The following is a 13,334-nucleotide window of genomic DNA, read 5'->3' as shown; positions in this document are numbered from 1 at the left end:
AGTGTTGTTTGGGGTTTTTTAAAGAATGACATTTTTATAAAGAAACTTCTCAAAGCAGAATTATTGCAGGAGTTGACTTTCAAAGGACAGTTGGTGGCATCAATTTCTTCTTTTTATTGGAGCTGGTGGGGCCCAAGACTAGACCATGGACTTTTTAACTTCTGTCAACTCTGCAATATCTGCTGCAGTAGGAAAATAAATAACCAACAGCAATACATGAAGACATTATGGGTAACATGGCCTGAACTAGTACCTCACTAATATGTACATAACCTGCTTTATAAAACCATATCTTATCCGGGCTAAGGACTTAATTATTATTGATTAGTTCTGCCCACTCTTCCAATATCAGTCATTATTGAAATAATCTCCATATCCCTCATTAAACATGCATCTGTTTCCATGGGAATGCATTTTTAAATAAGAAGTGCTATTTGAATATTATTGGTTTCACTGGTTGTTCAGGCACTTGGTACTGTGGTTGCCCAATCTGTCATAGTTAATCAACTCTCATCTCTTAACACTGGCTGCAGTTATCAATGAGTTGAGGATTAATATTCTGGGCGAAGCAGATGATAAATCATTTGTATATAATTAGTGTACAGCAAGGTTACAGCTGACATGAATTTTTATCTTAATTATGAGAGAAATTTGTTCCATTAATTTAATTTAGTTTGCATGAGTGGCTAGACACCTAACAAAGTTAATCTTACACCTGTCATTACAGCAGTAAGGAGAGGCTCATTTTCAAGCTGTAGACACAGAAACTCTGGTATATAAGGATAATGTTGCTCATTCTGATGTGAAAATAGATGATCCTAGACAGAAGATACAGAACCTACTCTCTTTAAAGGCTTCCCAAAGGATTTATGTGTGAATATTACAGGGACTCAAATCTGGTTGCTTCTGTACCAAGCAGACTAATTTTCCTTCATTCTCTTTCTGTACTTCTTCAAAAGAGAAGCATGTAGTGCCTACAGACAAAGGCAAATATTTTCCCTTTATTTTCATTTTAATTACTTGAACTATGTACATATAGTTAACATGTGAAAATACCACAGCTCTTGTGTGACATAATATCTGCATTAATAGCTATGGGTGAGGAAATTGTGCTGCCTGCAATCCAGCCTTCATATTTATGTGAAAAAGAATTATTCATAACTTCATCTACTACACAAATGGCAATTATGCAGGCATTTCTGAGGTTTCAGCAGACTGAATAAACCTAAACTCTGTGTTAATTATCCAAGCAATTATCAAGTCTGATAAATCATACATGATTGATAGATAAGGTGGGGCTGTTTGGGTAAGAGGATATGGTGTTAGTTATTTTGCTGATAATTAACCAAGCACTGAAATGAAAGAAGACTATTTGTGGCATCTCTTATAAAAATGTTTATCGTTATAGATTTGTTGATTATAGTTATTTTATTCCGGTAGGATGACATGGAAAAAGAAAAGCCAATACCTGAGTCTTTTTACAGCTAATGAGATGAGACTGAATACAGTGGAGAGAGAAATATAAGTGAAAATTGCATTCTGCAGTAGCTCCAGTCCAAATACATATTTGTAATACAAGCCACAGTCTCCTTCACATTTGCAGCATAAAAATAACCCTCAAACAGAAACATTAATTGAACAGTAACTCAGATTAATGTTTTGTAATATTAGTTCACAATTATTACTCTCAGCTAAGGTCAAGAAGTATATAGTTGGATATTCACAAAGAAATGACTGATTTAAAAACAAAGAGCTCTAATGGAATTCAATAGTGCTTTTCAGTCATTCCAGTTGGCATCTCTATTACCTGAAATGATTCACAGTCCATTATGGGAGCTTCCATGCTAATAGAATGTCTATCTTCTGTAATACAGACACATCAGGGCACTAACTGAGAATCTGTCACAATGAATTTCATCTAGATTTCACTTCATCTCTTCATGGACTGTAAAATTTGCTCTTGTACAATGCCTAAATTTACTGTGGGTAATTGAGAGAGATCTATAGATGCAGCACACAGTAAAAAGCAGTATCCCAAAGATCTATTGTAAATTGTGCAGATTTGGTTCAGTTGGGAAAAGATTATGAAATGCTGGACACCACTGGCTGCTAATTAAATGTTTTTGGTGAGCTCTGAAAATATTTTTAATGGATCACGACGAATAGAAAAGTGAAAACAGCAGCCTGGGTAAAATATATCTCTTGCAGCTAGAAAGGCAATGAAAAAGCTTTTGAAATCTAAGAAACCCAAAAAAAGAGATAGGCAAATGAGTAAAAGCAAGCTCCATTACCCCTTGTAAGACTTATGGATCATATCAAGTAGACCTATGATATTTTTTATCTCTCTTGTGTTTACATAGTGCAAAGTGGGATATTATCCACTTAATCTGACTTCTTCTAGTTCTTTAGAAAATCCTTCTTACATAGGCAGGCAACTCCATTTTATTTTTGCAACTGAGAATATCCATCCTATCTGAAAATGTTGATGTTAAGTTCTGTGCATGGATTCTTGATAAAAAATTAAAATAACGTTTAATGCGCGGTTCATTTTTTTTCCCAGATGAATACTTGCTCCTCTGCTCATGAAACAGATATTCTGAGCATTTTCAACCATTTCTATTTTTTTTAAATTTTACTTGTTTCCTTTAATAGCTAAACAAAGTTATTGGTATCCTTCCTGATGACAGACTTTAATATTTGTTAGCCAATTGCAATTGTGATATATTCTATAGCTTTTTTCCTAAGCCACAAACAGAATAATAGCATCACGCTTCACTGCAAGTGAAGTGATCTCAGCCTTTACATTAGGAGAAAATCAGAATGGTATGACTGCAGTTCATTACTGAAATAGGTAACTGATGAACTGAAAAGACAAAGGGCATTGTTAAATGAAATGTCATTATTAGAGCTGCTCATGTTTAACAAATGTACTGTAAGTTAATTCAGTGGTGTTTTCTCCAAAGTTCTCTGTAGGACATTCACCATTCATGCTTATGTCTTCACATGTTCAAAGTATTTTTATTTTCTTTGTGGATATAAGCATTAACTAAATCTTTAGTAAATACCAGTTAAACTGTTGTTAGAAACACTACATCAATTTTTGTCCAAGGTTTACTTCCAGAGCTATGGCTCACCCAGTGAACTCTGAAAGTCAAGCATTTTTGAATGTTTTTGAGTGTTTATTTATATTATGTTTGAATAAATGCCTTGTTTTCCTTGAAGAAAAATAGAAGGTAAATCCAGAATTTCATAGGAAAAAGATTTAGTCTTTAGACTTCCATTCAGCAATTTGTGACTATGCAACAAAGCACTTTGGCTCGTGTTTAATGTCAGGACCTGAAGCATCTGTTTTAATATGTTGCTGAATTGGGACCTTAAAGCACAAGCAGAATCTTGGAGCTTGTATTTTAAGAGCTGTGTAAAAAATGGTGTTCTGATATCAAATAAAAAACATATCATACTTTCAGCATCTGTAGGAAACTGTTTGCATTGCCCCAGAGGTGATAAAAATAATTTATGGACTCGGTATTTTTCACAACAAGGAAATGACCTCAGCTTTGGCAATCTGAGGTAGTTAGTGAAGCTTTTCTGCAACATTTATAGATTTACTTGAGTTACATATTCTTTGACCTGTATTTGAGATTTATTGGCAGATACAGAAGTCACAGTGAATAACCTAAAAAGAAATTGATGCTCTGTGCATTTTGTGCATGGATTGAATGACAGATTATGAAGGGCTGCTTCTTCACAAGTGATTGAGGCCTGTGCCCTTGCTTGTTATAAATATGTCTGCTGGGGTGTCATGTGAATTTTTTAACTAGAAGTTTAAATACAACAGGAAGATTAAAAGCATATTGAGACTATTGGATGTGTGAATATGAGCTTGAAAAGAGGACACATTCTATGGATGCCACAATAAGGCATCAATCCATCCAACTCTTGGGAGCAGCCCTCTCTTCTCTGAGCAGTCCCAGTGTCCTGGCACCTCTCTTAAGAGCAGGAGTGCAGAGTCCAAGTCTGTGTTGCAGAGCATTAGTGATCCAAAAGAGCAGGGCAAGAAAGAGTCCTCTGGTTCCTCTCCTCCTGCTGTATCAGTAGTGACACTCAGGTCAGCCCTGAGAACAGCCAAGGCTTCACCCAGAGCTGGCTTTGTCTTGAAGGGGTTTTGAAATGAAGTTCTGGGCCTTTGAGGTACATATTCATGGCATTCCTCAGTGCTCTGCATGATCCTACAGGATTGAGTGATTACCTTGGTATGTGAGGGAGGGAGAGTCCTCCTGGCTTTCCTCAGGTGGATCGAGCACTGAGCAGTAAATAAGGGAAGTAGATTCTCTATTTATGTTGTGGTCTAGCATCTGACTGGAAATCACCGACCACACAAACACCTTTTTTTCATGACACTGCCATGGAGCCAAGCTATTAATGACATTATGTAGATATCCCTAATATCTTTTCATCCCTTTTTCACTTTGGGCAAGGAACTTAGAAGCTGCAATCAAATATCTGTACTGACAGTTCCATCATTTGCCTGATGGAAATTGGAAAACTAACAGCCCCCTCTCCCATCCTGCCGCCAGAAATGAGAATAATCTAAAGTGCAAGGCAAGAGTGTAAACAAAGTTTACTCTCCGTCTCTGTTCTTGTGGCCTTAATAACCTTTTCACACAGTATTTTGGCAGCAAAAAGTAATTGGCAATATAAAAGTTTTAAAGAAACCCATGGTGCTGTATCTTCATTGTCTCAAAGGAAGCACAAGACATAATAAAGAGTAGAAATTTACTCACTTGAAACTGAGTTCATCCTCATATGTTCAGCTATGCATAGATTTTAAATGTATGAAAGAGGGATGTAAGAAAGAAACTATAACAGATTCTCTCTGTTCTGCTGTCACCAAAGACATCACAAACAAAATAAATTACTTGGACTACAAACAGCTATGGATGAATTAATATTTCTGCCTTCTGAATGTGCTTCAGGAGATCTCTGCATTGGAAATCGACCTTGCACTGTCTGAATATGCCCATAGCTCTCTGAGCTATCTGCAGCAACACTAGCTACCAGGCAAAGCATATTTTCTCGACTTATTTCCACTCATTTGTTTAACTTCACTGCCATCTGCTGTTAAGGAAGAGAACCTGGCCTCCAGGCCTGGGAAATAGCTGTGATGTGCCCAGGTCTGGCTTGCCAAAGCATTTCCAACTCTTACCCAATTTTACTGTATGGTAAAGGCAGGAAGGAAGCAGTTGTTCTTAAGGTTTGTGCCCTGTGCAGCCTTACCTCATCCAAGGGAGTGTTCTATCCCTGTCACACCTTGTGAATACTCCAGCAGCACCAAGCTAAGTCATGCCATCATTCTTTGGGCACGTTTTCCTTCTGCATCTTCCTCCCATTTTGCTCATGTTCTTTTTGACAGCACTATTGCCCTATGTTCCTTCAAACAGATCCTGGAAAATCCCATCTTTTCCACCCAACATAAAAGTACATAGAATAAGGGCTTGAAAAGTAATCAGTAATTATCAGTAATAAGCAATATCTCTCATTTTGTGCAATGGAAGCACCATCAGTTTATCAGGCAGAGAGTGCTGGAGCAGATGGATCATCAGCTTCTGACATTCGGTATGTCAGGAAGTTCCTTCCAGTGTAGTCACTTCATCCTGGCATTTTCACTGCATCTGAAAAATAACACTCAGTGTGGATAATGGGTTGCATCCAGGAAAAAAAAAAAAGACAACCAACTGAACAGCACCCACTCAAAAAACCCCCAGAAATATATATATATATATATATATATTTAGGCCATGAATTGAAAAAATAGTCTGCTTATGGAAAAAGATGTCAAAAGTGGAATATATTCTGCTACTGATGGGTGGAGTTAGAGACAGGAAGTCTGTAAAAGCATGACATTTTCTATTGCTTCCTATGTACATGTTTCCAGCTTTGACTCAATGACTTAATTCTTTGGCCTATTGAATAGAAAACAACAAAACTTTCCTTTGACCCACAGCAGGCTTTGGCTGAGACTTCTAGCAAAATCACAGTGGAAGATAAAGTGATACTTGAAGATTAACATAAACGTTGTGTTCAGATAGTTAACCTAATGGCCTTAAAAGGTTATTACAGTTATGCACATTTATTTCAAACAGTATATTTTTATTCTGCAATGTCAAGAATAGGCTCTTGTCTGTGGCAGTTTACTACTCTGATATTAAATCTTTCCTCATGGCAATGCTTTCAATCTCCTTGCTTTTCTGATTTTCTTTTTTTAATTACTAAAAGGGCTGATGATCAGTACAGATTTAGAAAAAGCAGGATACAGTCTGTGTCCTCTTAAGTCCAAACAATAAAATTGCATTTCAGTCCTGATCTCAGAATATCTGTCGCTATCAAAGCTAAATTATGAAGTAAAATTGTAGTTCATTTTTCAGATACTGTGTTAAGTGCAGACCAGGCAGTTAGAAAATTTTATTCTGCTTTATAAATGGGGTGAATTTGATATGGAGTTCAGTGAAGAAGCATCAGAATGGAACACCAGTGTGTTGGCTCCTTAGTAGAAGAACATCCCCCAGGGAAACAAGATGTATGTGAAAAAGTCTTGTCCAGCATTTGGTAACTGTTAGCACAGGAGTGTGTTCTGGTGGACAGAATGCAGTGACAGTCAAACTCTTGTCCAGATCTCCTGAAAAACCTCAGAATGAAACATGGAACGAAAGACTCTGAAAATGAAAGAGTTACAGAAAACACTTTGCAAAAAAGTTGGGCTAGAGTTTACCATGGTCTAAGGCCAGAGATGTTGCATTTTTTTTCCCTTTATGCTTTATTTCTCCATAAAATATTTCAAATACTTTTTCTGAACCTAACCCTTTCCCATGCATTTCTTTGTTTCCTCAGTTTCTCCTATGAAACAAATGGATGCTCAGCTGAGAACATCCACTCTTCTGCACAACAACCAAGCATATGTGGAGGCAGAATTCATGAGATAAATCTCTTCAGAACTGGCTCAACATTTGAAATTCTGTGTGTTGGCAAGTTCATGGAAAATTACTGGTACTTGATAGTTTTGACTTACTGCATGGCACAAGAGCCACTGCTGTCCTTCTCACTTTGGAGCTCCCAGTTCACTTTGTCTTCCTGATAGCAGGCTTGGCTGTTCTGTCTCACAGACCAGCACAGACCTGTTTTCTCTGAGCCACTGATAGGGCATATGCACTCCATAAAATGCACTGTCAGATTTTTCTTTAAATCTGCAGTAAAAAGGGAACTGGGAGGTAGTTTCAGCAGAAGAGATGAAGACAGAGAAATGACTTTAAGCTGAGTATAACAGTAGGCAAGGTAAAAGGTTAATTATTCCTTTGGTGGAAGTGATAGTCTCTGAATTAATGGGAGTGACTTCATCTCCTCCCTAGAAGCAGTCCCTGGATTCAGTCATTTCTGCTTCCCATGGCTCCAGTTATGGCACTGCTCCGTGCTCACTGCTCAGCTTCCCACCAGCCCCAGGATTCCCAAAGTGGAAGGAAATCATTTCTGCTGAGTCGATCTGTAGGAAATGAAGAGTTTGGCATGGCTTTTTAGTTTACAAAAAGTCTGAGTAAGAGAAGCAACACATCTCTACAACTGCAGGACATCACAGCCTGGAGTATGGTAAGTTGTCAGAGCAAGGCCAAGAGATGGGAAGCTGGAAGAGGTTGTATTCCCTCACAGAGACAGATTTAGGAACCAGGATGTAGCTGCATGTCTATTTCTTATAGTGAGTAAAACTAACATGGACCCCAAGAAGGAAGGCAGCAGCAGTGGGCAGCAGAGCTTGAAGGAGTTTGTAACACTTGCCTTGTGACTGAGCTGTGGCTTTAACAGCCATTCCAAACAAACTGTGCTGGGCCAGCACATGGTGCTGTGTCCAGGTGTGCCTCAGGTGTTTGTGTACCTGTAGGGACTTTCCTCCTAATTTCAGAAGTCATGGAAATTACAAGGTATCCTTTTCCACCTTGTTTCTAGAAGGCATAGTTCCTGATAAGAGGGCATGCCTTGGAGATAAGCAGTGTAACTCCAAATGTATTTCTCCCAGCCTTTCAAAATCACGAGGATATGAACTACTGGAGACAGTAGAGGAATTGCTAGGAGAATTCTACAACAAAAGACTTCATTAGCCTTGAACTGTAAAAAAATCCAACACAGCCACTGGAGTCAGCCATGCTGCTGCTTTTGAGGTGACTGATAAGGAAAATGCTGACAATCTTAGAGGTAAATCTTTCTCCTGAGTGGCCCTGCATAAAGGATGTGAAGTTGCATAGTAAGGCATTGACAATTCTTATTTTTATTATGAGCCTTGCAATATTTGATGTTTGTTTATAGCCCAGCTCCCAGAATCAAGGGATTAGGTGAAAGTCTCTGTTTAATCATGAAACAAAGGTTTTCTTCCATTTTTCCACTCACTGTTATGAGATGCTGGGAGGAAGCACAACATATCACTTTTCTTTCATGGTAAATATGAGATACTCTGTGCTGACTTATTCAGTTTTATGCTAGGTGACATTCTGAGGATAATCTTTACACTTTGGAGATTATCTTACTAAATAAAAGATCAGTATTATGTGGACCAGATTAATATGATAAATTAAAAAATAATTTGGTAATTACATGACCATTTTTTCATGAATTACATACTGAATTACAATTAAGAACTTTAATGGTTTCAACATTTTTTACCTTTACCTAGTTTTTGGCAAGGTTCCCTGATGTTTAGGGAACAGCTTTTGAAGGGTAAGAGAATCAGTCTGCAGAAACTCCTGCCTTAGAAAATCAGTTCTTTGCAGACTTAAATTCCAGAATGTGTTTCCTAAAGTTACTATAAACACTAACTGCTTTTATTAACTCCTGATGAAGCTCACATTAGCTTGCCCTTGGAGATTAATGAAATGGGTGCCATCAGCATTGAGATGAAGAATCCATTCAGAAAAATCATGTATTTTATTTGTTAGCATATTTGGCTTCTATTTGTGCTGAAATGAGCTATGGTTTGCAAATAATAGTTAGGTTAAGATCCATCCTTTTTCCTTGCTTCTGAATAGCTAGAACAGCAAAAGGTAATTCATTTTTCTTAATAATTGTTTCTGTGGAAAAAGAAAATCTTTGAAAAGACAGCTCAGCCAAGTTTCTTGAACACTGTAAGAAAACACTTGGATCACACTCTGAAAAGCCTTGAACTGTCCAGTGCAATAAAACTTGGGACTGCATTTCATGGTGCCCATAAAACCTGCTCCAAAGCCTTCTAAAAAATGTCTCAGAACAATTCAGAAAATGTTTGATTCAAATTACAAGAACTCGGTGATTTAAGAGACAGAAGTAAGGTCACTGTCATTCCTGATTTGTTTTCAGGACGCTCACTCTTGTACTTCCCTACGAATAACCGAATAATGAATTAAAACCTACTCAATAAAGTACATCCAGGCGGCTTTCCAGAGCCCCGCCCGTGCTGCAGGAACGCATTTCCTGCTGGCAGCAGAGCACAGCGTGTGCCTGCTGTCACCAGAGGGTGCTCTCCCACCATTTGTCACAGTGGCTGCCTGAGTGGAAGCAAGATTTGATTCTTAAAAAGACTCGTGTTTCTACTGGCAGTTTTGGATTACGCCAGAATCCCCTGCTTAGAAGCAGTCTGAAGATGGAGGGAGTGGTAGTGAATGGCAGCAAAGTTTGCTTTTCACTTAGAGTTAAGTTGCAGTCAGGCTAAAATTCCTAAAAAACATTGCTTGGTAGGACTGTTTCATTTCAAAATGCACACATGTATAAATTACTCATGTTAAACTGGATGTCTATCAAGATGGTACACAGCCATTTTTTTTCCTGCAGGCTATTTTTCTTTTTGCTTAGTTCTGTCCAAGGTTACACTTACAATGCTCACCTCGAATCTCTACAGTTCTGTCTTTTTCATCTCTACATCACCGATATTTTATCTTGCTTCTCTTACCCTCATCTGCCTTTTCAATTCTCTTTCAAAAATCAACATGGAAGAAGAAAAGCTGAAAAAACTCCTCCATCTTAGATCATCATTCTCTTGGGAGTGTGGTGTACCTTTGAGAGGTCTGTTACTGTGTCAGACTCTCTCACTCCATTGGGAAATCGACTGTTCATTCTTACAACTATTTTAAGTGAAGGATGTGTCATAGTATTATGGCATGTAGAAGGTAAAGTCTAAATCCACATATTTTATTTTGGCCTAAGAATGCCACAGTGAAAATATACACCTCTCTGCCTCTTTGTAAGGATTTGTAAATCAGTTATCCAATGACCTGTAGTCTCTTATTCTTTGAACTTCAAGTAAATCTTACTAGTGATTCTGTTTGGAGAAGTTTTACCTTTCACAAATATATTATAAGTGCCTGGGCATTTTGTTTTCCAAAAATTCCATATCAGATTTCCTCAGTCTCAATATAAAAATGAAGGAAAACATTTCTTCACAGAGCTGTGATCTGAAATTTAATATCCTGGCCCAAAGCAAGGAGTCTGTGATGCACTTACAGTACAAAGGTTCTTATTTCATTTGTTCCTTCCCAGGTCGAGGCTCAGTGAATCAGATTTAATTAGTTGTTCCATGGATGATATGTGAGTTAGAAAGACCCATGTCATTCTCCTGGAGATTAATTTATTTTGAGCACAACAGCTACAGATGACCTGAGACTTTCAGAAAAGATGTGCAAAGGCACTGTCCCAAACAAATCTCTCTGTGGGTGACTACTCTGTGTCAAGGTGTGCTGTGCCTGTCCTTGCTTGGACTTTGTTATGCACACTCATGTAGAAACTGAGAAACTCCTCAGCATCCTGGTTTTCAAAGAGAGCACAGTAACACTCTCTGAAAATCCAGCCTCTCAAAAATTGAAATACCCAAAATGATTGGCTACTTCCATATGGTGACTACAGTCTTTGAGTCATGCGATCAAAATCATGACACTGCAGAAAGAAAAGTCTGGTGACAACTTTATATTCATCACATACTTAGTTATAGTATTCTCATTTCTCTCCAGGAGACTTCTAGATTTGGCACAGATGAAATTATAGAGAGGACTGGCCACCAATTCTGTCAAGTTCTGTCATGTAGACCATGAGGGAGCTGTGATTTTTTTTCTTACTAGAATCTCAATATTTCCACTATCAGATTACCTTTTCCTCTACAAATTTCACAGGCCACAAAATCTTTCCTATGCCAAGTAAGTGAGCTAAAAATGTTTGTATTCATATTGCCAATCTTACAAAATAACATTAAAATTACACAAACATAATTTTCAAGAAAAATATGTCTTCTTGTCTGCCTGTATATTTTAAACTATTAAGTGCTGAAAATAGGAATTGCTCAGAGAGACCGAACAGGACCTTGGCTGGACTGGACCTTCTAAATGTCACCCATGGGAACAACAGTGAGCATGTTTAAAACACTACTCCTTCCTGTTATATGTGAGTGCTGAAAGGGCACAATACCTTGCAAAGAGCATCAGCTGGTCTGATGGGATGCAATGGTCTGCTGCAGCCCCTAACACAGTGGCCACTGTAACAGGTCTGTGACTTTTTCATTTCACAGTGCACAGCCTCACTTTCACTGACAATAATTGGGAATTTGCAATTGCCCATTGAATGGTTCTCTATGCGTACTACATCTCAGGAAAGAGATGAAGGGGAACTGGGTAACTGTAAGGAGATGGGATACAACCAAGACAACAAATTAAAAAAAGTAAATGCATGCAGAGGAAAATATTTGAGCTGTAGCAAACAGTACTGCTGATTCCAGAAATCTGGATGAAAACCTTTATCACAGGAGTAATTTAATTAGGGAGCAGGATGGAAGGGATCTCTGTGCTGGGGCTGCCAGGCAACAACATGGGTTGAAAAAAGAGCCCTCCCAAATTATGAGCCACAGAAACTAATGCAAAATCTGATACTGAGTTTGGAAGGCTTGGGCTTAGTTCCTTACAAGTGGCTTCAGCTTCTCCTATAAGTAGGAATCCAACTGGGAAGATGCAGTCATGGCAGCATGGATGTCCATGGCCTGATGCAACCACTGAGATCCTTTCCATTTACTCTGAGATCTGTCTGTTACACTTTATGGTATCCTTACAAGAACGTTGCACCCTAACAAGAAATGCTGTACAAAGGACCATTGCACAGGAAGTTATACATACTTTATTTTATCTATCATGCAAAATGGAAATAAATCTCTTTTAGGCCTTCTCAGAATAGTGAACATTGGAAAGTTACTTAAGTTACTTTGTTTGTGTCTGCTCTACAGACAGTGGAGCCCTTGCTGTTGCTGTCAGGACTCCAGTTCATGCTTTTATTTTTATTACAAGAAGAAACAAATATGTGCTAAAAGATACAGTGAGATCGACTGCTACATTTTCAGTGGTGACTGAGTTTAATGTTGTCACAAGTCCAAGCTGAGCAGCAAAATGAATCACATGGCTATAAAGAAATGAGGAAGCTTTTTAGCTCAGCTTTGTGGGATCAAGATTAATGAAATAGAAAAATCAAGACAGGATTGCTGAAAGCAGCTGCACCAAGAGCTAGAGCTCACTTACCTTCACAGATCAAAATAAAGTAGGGAAAGGGAAAACTAAGCCTAAATTGAAACTGCTAGAGATTTGCAAGCACAAAATCTAAAAATCTGAAGGAAAGGAGGTTTTTCTTTTTTTGATGGTACCCCTCTGGGGACTCCTTTTAAAACTAATTGGTATTTAGAAGATTGATTATCCAAATTTCATAGGGGACAGCAGCTCTGTCTGAGTAACTGAGTGAATTTGCATCACAATGAGGTGTTGGGAAGCAGTGCTTTCGCAAAATATTTTATTGAGGTTTAAGTGATCCAAGATGAGTTGTAATAACCATAGATTTTTGTATTTTCATGCTTCGCTCTTTTCTTTCCTAACTACATACCAGATGAAGGAAAATTCCAGCATATAAAGGAGAAAAATGTTTCCAGTCTTTGTTGTCTCATAGACATAAAGCAAATGAAAAGAAACTATTATATTTCTGTAAGCACATCATTTCAAGCCAGCTATGTGATTTTGGGGGTCAGATGCATGAGTTTTAAAGTTCATAGCAGTTAATTAGCCCTGTCTCCCTCCCTTGCCTTACTGTGCTTTAAAAAGTCAGACAAACAGTTCCATTTCCCAGTGTAGGTTAGTTCCCTTATCTGATACTCAGTTACTACTTAAGCCCCTAGTTCATAATACCTTTGGCTTTTATTTATAATTTTTGTTTATTTCTGCATCTACATCCCTCCCTAACATTCTCCTGTTTCAGCCCTTGCCTTTGCTTTTTGTGGGCTTCAGTCTTCCTCTGCATGGCAGTCA

The sequence above is a fragment of the Haemorhous mexicanus genome, chromosome 8 (genome assembly GCF_027477595.1).
Source record: "Haemorhous mexicanus isolate bHaeMex1 chromosome 8, bHaeMex1.pri, whole genome shotgun sequence".
In the NCBI taxonomy this organism is placed as follows: domain Eukaryota; kingdom Metazoa; phylum Chordata; class Aves; order Passeriformes; family Fringillidae; genus Haemorhous; species Haemorhous mexicanus.
Note: the sequence above shows the minus strand (reverse complement) of the source record.